This window comes from Cynocephalus volans, chromosome 5 (assembly GCF_027409185.1).
Source record: "Cynocephalus volans isolate mCynVol1 chromosome 5, mCynVol1.pri, whole genome shotgun sequence".
NCBI lineage: Eukaryota > Metazoa > Chordata > Mammalia > Dermoptera > Cynocephalidae > Cynocephalus > Cynocephalus volans.
The window spans coordinates 115,937,749-115,950,351 of record NC_084464.1 but is presented as its reverse complement, the minus strand read 5'-3'; the positions used below and the strand labels follow the sequence as shown (position 1 = coordinate 115,950,351).

At 34.3% G+C, this 12,603-nt stretch overlaps 1 protein-coding gene across 3 annotated transcripts in view; it reads left to right on the top strand.

Annotated features, from left to right (window-relative positions):
• The window catches only part of HS3ST5 (heparan sulfate-glucosamine 3-sulfotransferase 5), a 164,082-nt gene that overhangs the window by 50,613 nt on the left and 100,866 nt on the right, over positions 1-12,603 (top strand). For 2 of the 3 annotated variants that reach the window (XM_063097817.1, XM_063097818.1), the window contains one exon: positions 2,396-2,509. The gene's annotated coding sequence lies outside the window, so the exon portion shown is untranslated. The remainder of the gene's footprint in view (positions 1-2,395; positions 2,510-12,603) is intronic. The other variant, XM_063097819.1, reaches the window with a different exon arrangement.

Sequence of the window (12,603 nt, the reverse complement as noted above, 5' to 3'; positions counted from 1 at the left end):
TAGTAATAGATAACCCTTTCTCCAGTCATGGTTGTCAATTTGATATTGAATCAGAGCAAAGAAATCCATTTTACTATAGTCTCTTAAATTCAAAGTTGTATTTACTATTTGCTAATCCATTTCCAGCTTAATTTATATTTAGGTCTATAAACACCTAAGGGGGAAAAAAGACAATAACAAATAGTATTTATTACTGCTTAAGAAAATTGATATAACTGTATTTTATGTATATATATATATGTACTTTATATATATATACATATATATGTACTTTTTATAGAGGAGGCTTTGAGGAAGAAAAATCTAAGTAATTTGTGATTCCATTTTTTAAAAATTCTATTACAACTTCAAGAATAATGAGGAATAAGGCTCAAAAAACTTCATTTTATAAATTGGGGATATATATACTCCAAAAGTTTTATGTGCAAGAATATAGAAATATATTTGTATATATAAACTTGTACGCTTTAAAAAAAATCAACTAGTTCTTTTTTTTAAATTGAAACATAATTGATTATACATATTTGTGGGGTACAGAATTGACTATCAATACTCGTATACAATGTATGATGATCAAGTCATGATAACTAGTGTATTCATCATTACAAAACATAATTATTCTTTATGTCCTTTAACCAATTTCTCACTAATCCCCTCCCCCTCCTTTCCCACCTCTAGTATATCAGCTTGTTCTTACACTGCAATGAAACTATTATTTAGCATAAACTCTGACACAATAAATGTTTATAAATTAAATGAATAAATGTATTGATAAGATTTATCAAACATCTTTAAACGGGCTTTCTTTTAAAACCACTTGCTGTATCTTACCTTCTACTTTAACCTATTCAGTTATAAGAGCTGATAAAGCTGAGCTGTACTTACTCATAGCTTTGAAGGCAGTGTGTTTTTCTGTCATCTGTTGCTTTCCTATATTGTTGAATTAGTGCAGATGTTAAGAATCTAAAAGAGAGCAGTGCCTCTGCTGGCTGAGAGACGATGATTTAAAGGCAAGAGAACTTGTTTTCTTCCTTGAACTAAATACCTGCAATTGACTGTCACATTTTTCTTCTGATGTAAAAACTGAACTAATTGAAGTTACTACCCTTAGGGGACAAGTTCTACAGTGTAATGAATGTTGAGTGCCCTCTTGAGTTTAGCATTTTAATTATTCATAATTATAATGATTTTTGTTTATTTGGGAACTTAGGAAATAATTCTAGTTTATCAAGCAAATTGAGAAGCGGAGAGGCTGAGGCTTTGTTTTGTTTTGTTCGGTTTCATTCTGAAGACAGCAGGCCTGTGAATATTCTAAGAAGTTCTTAGAGCAATGGAGCCAGTTTTCTGGCTAACATGTGGGCATGATTGACGTGTGTCATGCCCTGAAATAACTATGTGGGCAATATTGGGACTGTGAGGTGAAGAGTTAACAAGGTCTCAAGTGGAAGAATTGGAAATAATTTATGAAAGTATGCTAATCAGAGAAGAGATACAATAGATTCAGTATCTGGCTATTAGCCAAGTGTATAAATTTTTAATACCTCTTCCTTTTCTTGAAAGAGGTGTGTGTGTGTGTGATTACTTCGCATTCCAAATATATTTGCATACAATGGACCCAAGTTAAAGATGGATTTCTCAGCCATTTTGGACCAGAATAATCTCTGTATCTGCTGTTATTGAATGTGTATTAGTGAGGATGATGTATTACAATCTATTTAGATGTCATATACACTCTTAATAGTAGCCTGAAATAGTAGTTAAATATTACTTTTAAAGGATTTTGACATTACAGTGTTTCATTTTTCCCATTTCTTTCTTTTATTCTGTCCCTCTAATATAACACTTTAGTTTTAGAACCAAGTATGGACTCTGCAGTTAGAGAATTACTCAGGTCTCATGGTAGTCTATACTCAACTTAGGAAGAAGCAGCACCTGATTAATATATTCAAGTAGTAACAAAGGTAAGAATGATTGATATGGAAAATTATCGCATGGCTATAAAACATTCAGTCTGGAGATACACGATAGCATTTTTAAGGAGAATAATTTTAACCACTCTTACCTAGAAACCTCAGCAGCCAGATCAGAAACAAAGTTCTGCCATAAGAATATAATGTGACAGTATATTGCTCCCAATGTACCAGCCCATCTCTCATGAAGGTGAACTAACAATTATGTTTCCCAGGGTTCAGCTCAAATGTTGTTTTTGCTCTTTATCAGCAAATTGTTCAATAAAGTGACTGGAAGCACCATGTGAAAAAAAAAAAGAAATGTTCTTATTATCCACAATATACCTCTACTTCCCACAACAAATCTGTAACCACTGCTACTAAGTAGCCAAAATGAACAAAAAAGACTAATTGGAAAATCATTTTGCCTCTGTGTCCACCCCCAGGTGCTAACAAGCAGGGAACAAACCAAAAGGACAGCCAGTAGGTGAGGAGAGGCCATGGAATATCCACCTACCAGATAATCATCGTTGGACTAGTTGGAAAGTGTCTGAATGTAGGTACGTGCACTGAAGGCTTCCATGCGCTCTAGAAATCCATTATCTAACTCTCCCTTCTTCCATCCACATTGTACACCTGCCGTCTCATCAGCGTTTTGAAAGCACTCCTTGGCACGCCCAGTGTGCATACACACAGCCACTCAGAACAGCACCCCCGGTGACCCTCCAGCTGGAAGTTTTCCCTCCTTTCTTGGGCTTTTACAACATTCTACAAAAGGATTTTAGACTGACTCCCCCTCTCACTGTTCCCATAGAAAAACCTTCCTTCTCACTGAAACTGATGCTCATTTCTTGAACACAGAAATGTTTTGCCTTTGCTGTCCCCACTGTCTGAAATAACTTTCTCAGCTCCTCTTTGCTGGTTTTAGTTCTTTATACCCTCCCAGGCCAAAGTCAAGTTCCACCTATATTACAAAATCTTTCTGATTTCCCCATCCCCATTATGAGAGTATGTCAAAAAGTTCATGGAAAACTAGAATTAAAAGAGAATGTGAATCTTTCCATGAACTTTCTGAAGTACCCTTGTATTTCCTTTCTTTCAAACTTCTATAGAACTTATGGTTATGATCCTCCTCTGGCATTTGACAGGTTCTATGATGAATTGCTTTTTATCTTTTTATGCGTATGCCCTATGTCCTCAGTGTAACAATTATTTATTTCTGGAAAAGACAGGATCTGTTGTATTTTTGTATACCAGAATCCAAGGGGAGGGCAAGTGGGCATGTGAAAAGCAACTGTGATACAGCAAGACAACACAGACTCTGGAGCTTGACTGTCTGAGTTCCTGCTCAGCCAGTTACTAGCTGGGTGACCTTGGTGAGGTTTTTGTTTCTTTTTTTAAACTCTCTATGACTTCCTCATCTCTAAAACAGAGATAATAATACTATCTATCTCATTGGGTTGTTGTGAAGACTAAATGAGTTGGTAAATAAAAAGCATTTAGAATACAGTACACAAAATAATACATATCAATACACTCAAAGATTATTACCTATTTATTGCTGTATATAGAGTAATATTCCATCTCAATTAATTTTATCAATAATATAAAACAGATAGCATCATTCTTGTTCTCAAAACAGGAACACTGTGGCCCTGAGAGATCAGGTCACTGCCTAAAAAACGCCAGAGGAGAGTGAATCAGCACTAACATGTCTGAGTTTAAACCCTACATTGTTTCGTTATGACTCACTCACAGGTGCCCAATGACAAGCTGTTATTGATAATGATGTAGTTTATTCTTCTCTATTCTTGTAGTTTTAAACTAAATTATTCTGAGATTTCACTAGATTTGATGTTTTAAAAAATACTTTGAACATGAAAAGTTTTTAGTTGTCTGTGAGCGCTTTTTTATGGGTTAATCCAAATGGTACGGAGTCATAACTCCTTTTTTTTTTTTTTGGCTCTGACTCAGAGGCTATAATTCAACTCAACAGGTATTTCTGTTCTGAGGCATTGAAGGAAAAGGAGGGAGAAAATACCAAATGGCTATTCTTACCCTAGGGTATTTTAGAATCTAGGCAACTCAAGTAATGGAAACACAGCAAAAACACCTAGCACAATTTTAACCTCTCATTTCTATGTCCACTGTGTGAGTGGCCCTTCTGCCCTCCCTTTCTCCCCCTGTAATAGTGTAGGTTGGATACAGTATCACTGTCAAAAAAAAAAGAACACTTTGAGATTTGGTGGAATAGGCCATTTGAGAGTAAACAGTGAAATTTATATAAAGTCATGTTAAAATTGTTTTATTCTATTTGAAATTATTTTGGAGAATTTACAAAGAACTCTTTTAAATTTGGCAGATTAGCCCCTCATGGAATCTCTTTATTGTCTAGGAAATCATCAACAAGCCTTGTTCTTGTCACCTGCAAAATTCCTTGGCTGCTGCTACTTCGTGCTTCTGTAGTACTTAGCACCTAGCTGGGATGTAGCAGATAACCGATAAATCCTTGGCAGAATTAAATTTTGCTACACTACTGATACATTAAGTATACTGTGTCCCCTTTTCCCCCAACTGAATTCCCAAGTAACTTCAGAGACCCTCAGCAGACCGAAGGGCACGACCTTTAGAAGTATCACCAAGATAGGGGATTGGAAAGACTAACATTTTTGAACATTTAACCCTATTTTAGGTTTTTAACTTTACACATCATTTCATTTAATCCTCAGAATAACCCTATGAAGAAGGTATTGTTATCCCGATTTACCAACAAGGAAGCTAAAATTCAGAGAGCTTAACTAACATATTTAAAAATCACACAGCTGGTGAGAAAGAATTTCTAGTGCAAGTCTAATCCGAAGACCAAGCAAATGATGTAGTAGAAATGGGGGTGAAGTGAGCCCTGGATTCAGAGTCATAAGGCAGGTACTCGGTTTTGACATTAATTTCACTTGTCCTCAGGTATATCATATAACCTTCTCATGCCTCGGTTTCCCCATCTCACGTGACGTTACTATCAGGATCAAAATAATGTATTTGTAAAATGGCTTCGAAGTGACCTTAGATGTTATAAACATAAATTATAGTTATGAGTCTGATAAAAATGTGTAAATACCAAATCCCTGGCAGGTGATGGAAAGGAGGTGGAAGCAGTAAAATGAAAGAAAGACAAAAGATGTAGAAATGCCATGCCTGTGTAGGGATTCTGGGAGCAAATCTAGGAAAAATTATCCCAAGCGGTCTAGTACCAATGCTTGTGCAATACTATTCAGTTCTCAGTTACTAAGTGGCAATTAGTTTTATAATATGTTGCACATGCTTTAAAATGTAAGTATAATGGCCATAATCACCAAACCAAGGACTGTCCATAGGACAAAACTTTGGAAATCAGGACTGTTGCATATGGAATCATATGCCCTGTATAAGGAACAGTTTTATGGCAAGCAACTTATTTGGAGCATTAAGAGTAATACTTGCACTAGCTCAAATACATGGTTTTGAAAATACATGTGTACCTCCTGGAGTCCCTGAAACACACTAAAAGTCTCAGTGGGAACCTGCCTGCTGCTTCTTGAAACAATCTCTTCAACAGTTTTTCGAAGGAATTAATGGCACTTCAAGTTGTGGCTGATGTCTGGTTTTGACCTTGTAGATGTAGAAGGGAAGTAAATGTTATTTGATGAGTTATTAAGCACATGCTTCAGTTATCATGATAGTAAAAACAGCTCAGTCTTAAAAAACTGTGAGGTACTTTCTGCTTCTTAGCACTTAATTGCATTCCTACTGAGTTTAGATAATAAGTCATTAATCTCAGCATATGACATAGTGCATTTATTTAGACTTAAGAAAGTTACTGACAGTTCTTTCTGTTCCTCTGTTTACATGATAAGTTTCAGACACCGTGTACTAAATTTTTTAGAAATTGTATTTTAATCTGAATGAGAACAGGTAACTTAGCTGATATTTAAAGAGTATTTTAGGAGCCAAAGAGAAGTTAAGAAACCACTTTTTTGTGTTTTTTGTCAAAGCTTGCCTAGAGGAGGCCTCTGCTTCCAGGATCTACTGCTGAGATGAAGAATCTATGATCAATTGCTCAATTTCATCTGGCCAATTTCAGCTGTCAAGTGTTTCAAAAAATATAGGCCTATGACAATAACACATTTGACTTTTTTTAAAAGCCTATTTAACACTTGCAGTTTCTCATTATTGTTAATTATTAAGCATCTTGATCACAGAATGGGTCACAAGGATCACGATTGCAGTAATACGGCAACAAATGGCTAATCTGGGGAATAGTTGGAGGGTATAGTCTTCAATGACAAAAGTATTTTGTAAACTATAAATCACTATACAAACATTATTTATAAGAATAATTTTTATAATACTGAATTATGTTTTTCTGCAAGGTAGTGAAACATAATAGAGAAAAAAATTCCTACCTGTTTTATTTAAATAGTATTCATGAGCTCGTGCTCTTTAACATACAGGAGAGAAGACTTATAAGAATTATAATAACATCTGTTATTTATAGAGTGCCTGCTGTATGTTATACACTTACTTTATAAAACTGATCATTTTTAGTCTTCAGAATGCTCCTGCAAGGAGATTGTGTTATCTTTTTATACAGCTGAGAGAAATGGGTCTCAGATAGGTTAATAGATTAGCTTTGCCCATGCTCTTTATGAGAGAGACCAGAAGCTAATGAGGGAAAAAGAAAAACTCTCAAACAAAAACAGTAATAATAGCTACTATTTATTAACGTGCCATGTACTGGGCTAGATGCCCAAGGGGACATAAATCCATTATCCTAATAAACAGCTCAAATGGATTCATTCATCTCAAGTTCTTCAAATGAATTGTATTTTAATATTCCTTTTGCCTTATGAGAAATATAAGGTTCAAAGGCATTGAGTTACTGACCAAGATGGCCCACTGGTAACGAGCAGAACCAAATTGCCAACTCAGGTCTTGTCAAGTTCCAAAATCCATGTTCTTCCTATTACAGAATATTAAAAGCTAAAATATATGTATTTAAAATACATTTATAAAATATATATGTTTATAAAGACTCTAGACTGCCCCATACTTATCTTTTTTTTCTTAAATTGTTCTCAGAACAATTTCAGTTTTATTTAGAAATTACTGAGCTTTATGGCAGTAAGGAATTTTCAGAAAGTTAGTATTAGTTCAATGAATATGGACTAGTTTGTGTTTATTCAAATGCTGTCCATGTTTACCTTAAAGTCATAAATCCATGTGCTCAGCTTGTATTTCGTAGTCTAGAATTTCACTAGGAACTTGAAAATGAAAGGAAATTTTTTTAAACTCAGGAAAACTGCCTCACGTATGTAAATTGCTGTTCTGAAATACCACAAGTTGCAAACAACTGAACAGCTTCATCCTAATCTTTCAGGAAACTAGAGCACTTTGTATTCGTTCATTAAACAAGTATCTTTTCGTTGCCAACTATTTTGATAACTTTGTGCTAGAGACATTGGCAGATTAAAAACCTCAAAAACGCCTGCCCTCAAAGAGCTTTAAAAATTAATTATGGAGAAAATGCAGGGTAATCATTAAGTAACAAAAACCAGAGTTACATAATATTGCAACAGTAAAATAAATCATGTTTATTACTAAAAACAAAGAGTGCTCCAACTTCATGGCTGGAAGTCTGACTCTGGGTTGAAGTGGTCAAAAAAGCCTCACAGAGGAAGGCAACAGGATTAGAAGAGAGGATGTGCAGCACTGGCCAGGCAGGCACTTGGGGAGGAGGTTGCCAGGCAGTGAATACATTTATTGTCCTGAGGTTTGTGCAGGAGAGTTTCAGAAGACCAGGCTAGAAGAGGAGGTGAGGCCAGATCGTCAAAGGCTTTGATTACAGTAAAGACTCTGGCCTTTGGCCTCCCAGGGATAGGGAGTCACTGGACATTTTTGAGCAGGGGAATGACATAATTAAAATAAAGCTTTAAAAAAGATTAATTTGGCAGGACTGGGCAGGATGGATTGGTGGGAAGAGAACAGAGCAAAGAAACTATTGCAATAATTCAGGTATAAAGTGATGAGGTTCTGGACAGAAGTGACAATAGGAACAGAAAGAAAGAAATAAATGTAAGAGAGAGCTCAGAGAGAGACATGAGAGAAAGTGACGACTGGATATGGGAGTAGAAGACACAAAATATACTATTTTTAAATTTTACCTGGAAACTTACAGTTTACAAAGTATATAGAGTTCATGAGAAAATGATAGTTTTAAATTCTATTTGGAAACTTTTATATTTTACAAAGTACATAGAGTTCATGAGACATTATATATAATATTATATATATATTATAATATATAATATTCATCGTCTGAGATGCCGTTGGATTCAAGGAATATCTTGCTTTTTCTCAATGTAGCATTCCTTCAGGCAAAATCTGCAGTGAACCTCTGCATTTCAAAAGATAATAAATGCTATTATAAAGATGACTGAGAATAACTTTAGCTTTATGTTGCAATAATAATAACATTAACTGCAGTAAAATTATCCTAAAACAAACCAAAAATGCAAAAAAACCCCACCAAAAAACCGTCCAGCTAAACAACGATATTTCATTTACCTCCAACATTACAATTTATTAGTTTAGCTGTTATTTTTTTCTACAGAATAGACTTTTAAAAACTGTGGATTGATGAAGTTTCAAGTGGATTAATTTCACAAGTACATGGATATAATTCTCTTATAATTTGGGGGGTTTTGGTGCCTTCCTCCCAGGATTGATTATATCGCCTTCAAAATGTCTTTGTATGATAATTATTTTACTTTACAAATGTAAAAACAGAGCCATAGAGAAAGTAAGTTAATAACTTATCCAGGGTAGTGGGAGAAATCAAGAATCTCTCTCTTTCCTGTGCATCCATTGGACTATATAAATAAAAATTAGAAAGCAAGCAATATTCTTTTTAGTTGTTTACATTTAGTAAAAATATTGAGTGCCAGGCAAGTGCAACCTTCTTCCCTAAAACACATGCACACACACATACCCACACCACACACACTCCATTGCATTACTGTGATATATATATATATATATATATATATATATATATATATATATATAATATATGTATCAGTTACTTCAGAAAGCACATGTCATTTTTATATTACTTAGATGCTATTTTTAATGCATCAAGTAAAACGTATTGCAGCTTCTAATATTAATTCATTCCCCACTTAGCATTGTTAAAAATATTTATGATCTAGTATAGAGCAAAACATATTGTTATCCATTTTCCTCATCTTTGATATAAAAGCATTCTTCGGCTATTTTCTAAGGAGGAATGTTGTCAAAGTTTGATGGTAATTTATGTTGTCAGTCCATTAAGTTGATTTTATGGCAGCCAACACAACTATTGTCCATTTATGAGAAACCCGAGGACCACTCTAGGTCTCTGTGAAGGCCGTTTGATACCTGCCCTCTCATATGGCTGACCTTGAGGGGAGTTGAGTTTGGTAATTTATGGCCAACACCATCTAGGAAGACCCATTTGCAAGATTCACTGTCATTTAGTGCTAAATGATCATTGCTGAGTCCAGAGACAATCTGAGATCCTGACAGAGCAATCCCATAAAAAATATTGCCTACCTACCCAGGTGTCCTTTCCAATTATCTGGAGTAGAAATTAATACTTTTAAAAGCTGGTAGTTTTTGAAAGGTTATTACAATTTATTCCAGTGGTTTCTTTTGCACATTATGATGAATTAGTTTATTACACCATTATTTTCCATGTCAGCTTTTTAGAAGAATGAACCATAATGCTAAAACATTAGTGTGAATGGCAAACATACTATTTTACAGCTGGCTAATATATTTCTTTGAGAAAAATGTGCTCAGTTTTTAATAACAGGTAATTTTATGTTTATGTTCCCTAATGCTGTTGTCAGGTATTATTTATTTCTGTTTGGAAAGAACCAGAGAACTTTCTTTTAAAATGTTAATGGTGGTTTAGACAGATTTTAGAGTCATAGAAAGAATATATTACTGAAAAGTAGAAAATATAAATTGTAAGTGTTTTTCCCTGAAAGCTAATATTTTCTAAGGTTTTCTTGATACCAATTTAATATATAGTTACTTCCATGGAGAGTAATACTTCTGTCTCAATATTTTCTCTAAATGTAGTGGGGCTGGGGAGATTTTTTTCATTCATTTTTCTAAGGTCTTAATGACTTTCAAGTTTTTCTTTAATGAACCTTTTTTTTTCTCAATTGATTTTTTGCTTTATAAATCTTCTTGGAAGTATTTTGTAAAATAATATTAATTAGCACTTTGATAGAGTTTTTTTTTTTTTTTTGACAATCATTGTTCTCTATTGTATGTCTACTAAGACAGTAAGAAAGTATAAGTAATTTCCTATGTAACCGGGTATAAAAAATAATTGTTGTAACTCCATGTGACAAAGATTCATTTGAAGTATTCCAAAGAGTACCCAATACACTATAATCATTCATATAGCAAATGTGGTTTGAATGCCTATTACATGCCAGGTGTTATACAACTGTGTGGAGTTGGGACAGGTCCATAGCAATATTTTAGAAATTCAACCTTTTTATTTCTGTTACACTTCTTTTTATCCCAACAGTTTTTTAAAAAGTAATACAACTTTACAAAGTTCTGAATCTTGTGTAAACTGAGCATGTAAGCAGATTCAGTTTCACGTTTAGAAGCTTTCTATTTGCAACCTCTAAATCAACAAGTGCTTGCCAAAGGAAATATTGTTTTTCATTTTCTCATCAAACACATTATGTTTCTTTAGCAAATATTTTTAATATTGAAGTATGTATGTTTGTTGATATGACTGGAGCAAATGTTAGTTTTAGCAGAATTAAGATTCAAAACATTCCATAAATTTTTCCCATTGAGCCAGAAAATTTCTTGATAATATTTTAGGCTGATAACATGAGTGCAAAAGTTTGTGGGTTTTTTGGGGGAGAGGGGTAAAATTTTTATTGTACTGTAACATACATACAGAAAAATGCACACATCGTAAGTATATAGCTCACTGGATTTTCACAAGGTGAGCACACCGGTGTAATCAGCACCTCAATCAAGAAACAGAAATCACCAGCATCCCAATAAACACCCCTGTGTCCCCTTTCAGTAGTCACCCCCCAGCTAGTAAACACTTTCCTGATTTACAGTACAGCATTATAGATTAGGTTAAGCTGTTTTTTTGAACTTTATGTAAATACGATCATGACTTCTTTTGAGCAGTATAATGTTTTTGATATTCATCCATGTGGCTGTATGTAGTTGTATTTTGTTCTCATTGCTGCATGATACTTTTCACTGCTTAAATATATCATATTTTATTTACCCAGTCTAATGTTGATGCTCATTTGGTTAATTGCAGTTTGAATTTATTGCAAAAAATATTGCAGTGAGCATTATCATACATGTTTTTTAGTGAAATATGAAAGCATTTCTGTTTGTTCTAATCCTAAGGATGGAATGGCTGGGTCACAGGACAGATATAGGTTCAGCTTTCATAGATACAGCAAAACAGTTTTCATGAGTCCTCTGGTAACTTCTTACAGTTACTAGTTATTTTCCTTTGGACTCCAAGCTTAAACAAAACTGGGAAAAAATGAGTAAATGATTCCTAGGTTTCTCTCAGGCCTAGAATTCTGTAATTCAGTACTTGTTTAAAGTGGAGAGGGTTGGCATAGATTTCAATAAAAGGCAGATAATGAGAATCTGCTATTTGGTTTTTCATATTTCTCTGTTTGCATTTGCATGTGGATTTGACTGTTAATGAACCTGAACATTCACATTTTATGCTGAATAATGAAATTACAGTATCAGATGCAGAAGAGCTGGAAAGTTTTCAGGTTTTCCCAATCATATGCTTCCTTGTAATACAGAACATTTTTTGCCAGGCTGGTGGTAATAACTAGTCAAACTTCAATGTTCCTGGTTATTTTCACTGGAGGAGAGCAGGGATTGTATGTAAACATACCTCATGGTATTTCACAAAGAACAAATCCTCAATACATTTTTGTTGTGCATATTTATCAATTTCGTTGAATGTGTTTTTTTAATGGACTTTGAGGATTGCATAGGATCCTGGTTCAGACAACTGATCTTGGCCAAATTATTCATATCCCTTGGCCTTATTTTCTTTACCTGTTAATGTGGGAAAAATAATATTCCCTGACTCAAGATCACTGTGAAAACAAAATGACAGCACATGTAAAGCACTTTCACACATTTAATAATAATAAATAAAGTCTGCACATGATAACCACTCAATAAACCTTGGGTAATATTATTGTTCTTTTTCAATTTTAAGATGGGTATTCTTCCAACCTCTGTCTAAAGATATTAAAGATTCTGCTGCTCATAATTTATGGATAGACAGACATTCTATAAAGTCAATTAGAACTCAACAACTAGATTTTATGCTTCCTTTTATTAATTTTTCTGCAAATATTTATTGAGTAGCTCCTACATGGTATGCTCTATGCAAGACACAGGATTCCACCACAAACAGTTCAGACACCGCCCCAGGACTCATAAAGCTGTCAAGCCTTAAAATCCACAGGAAGTTATAGTGCAGTGGGACCAGGCGTGAAGAGAAGGTCCAGCCACTATGGCTTTGCACAAGAGAGGCACT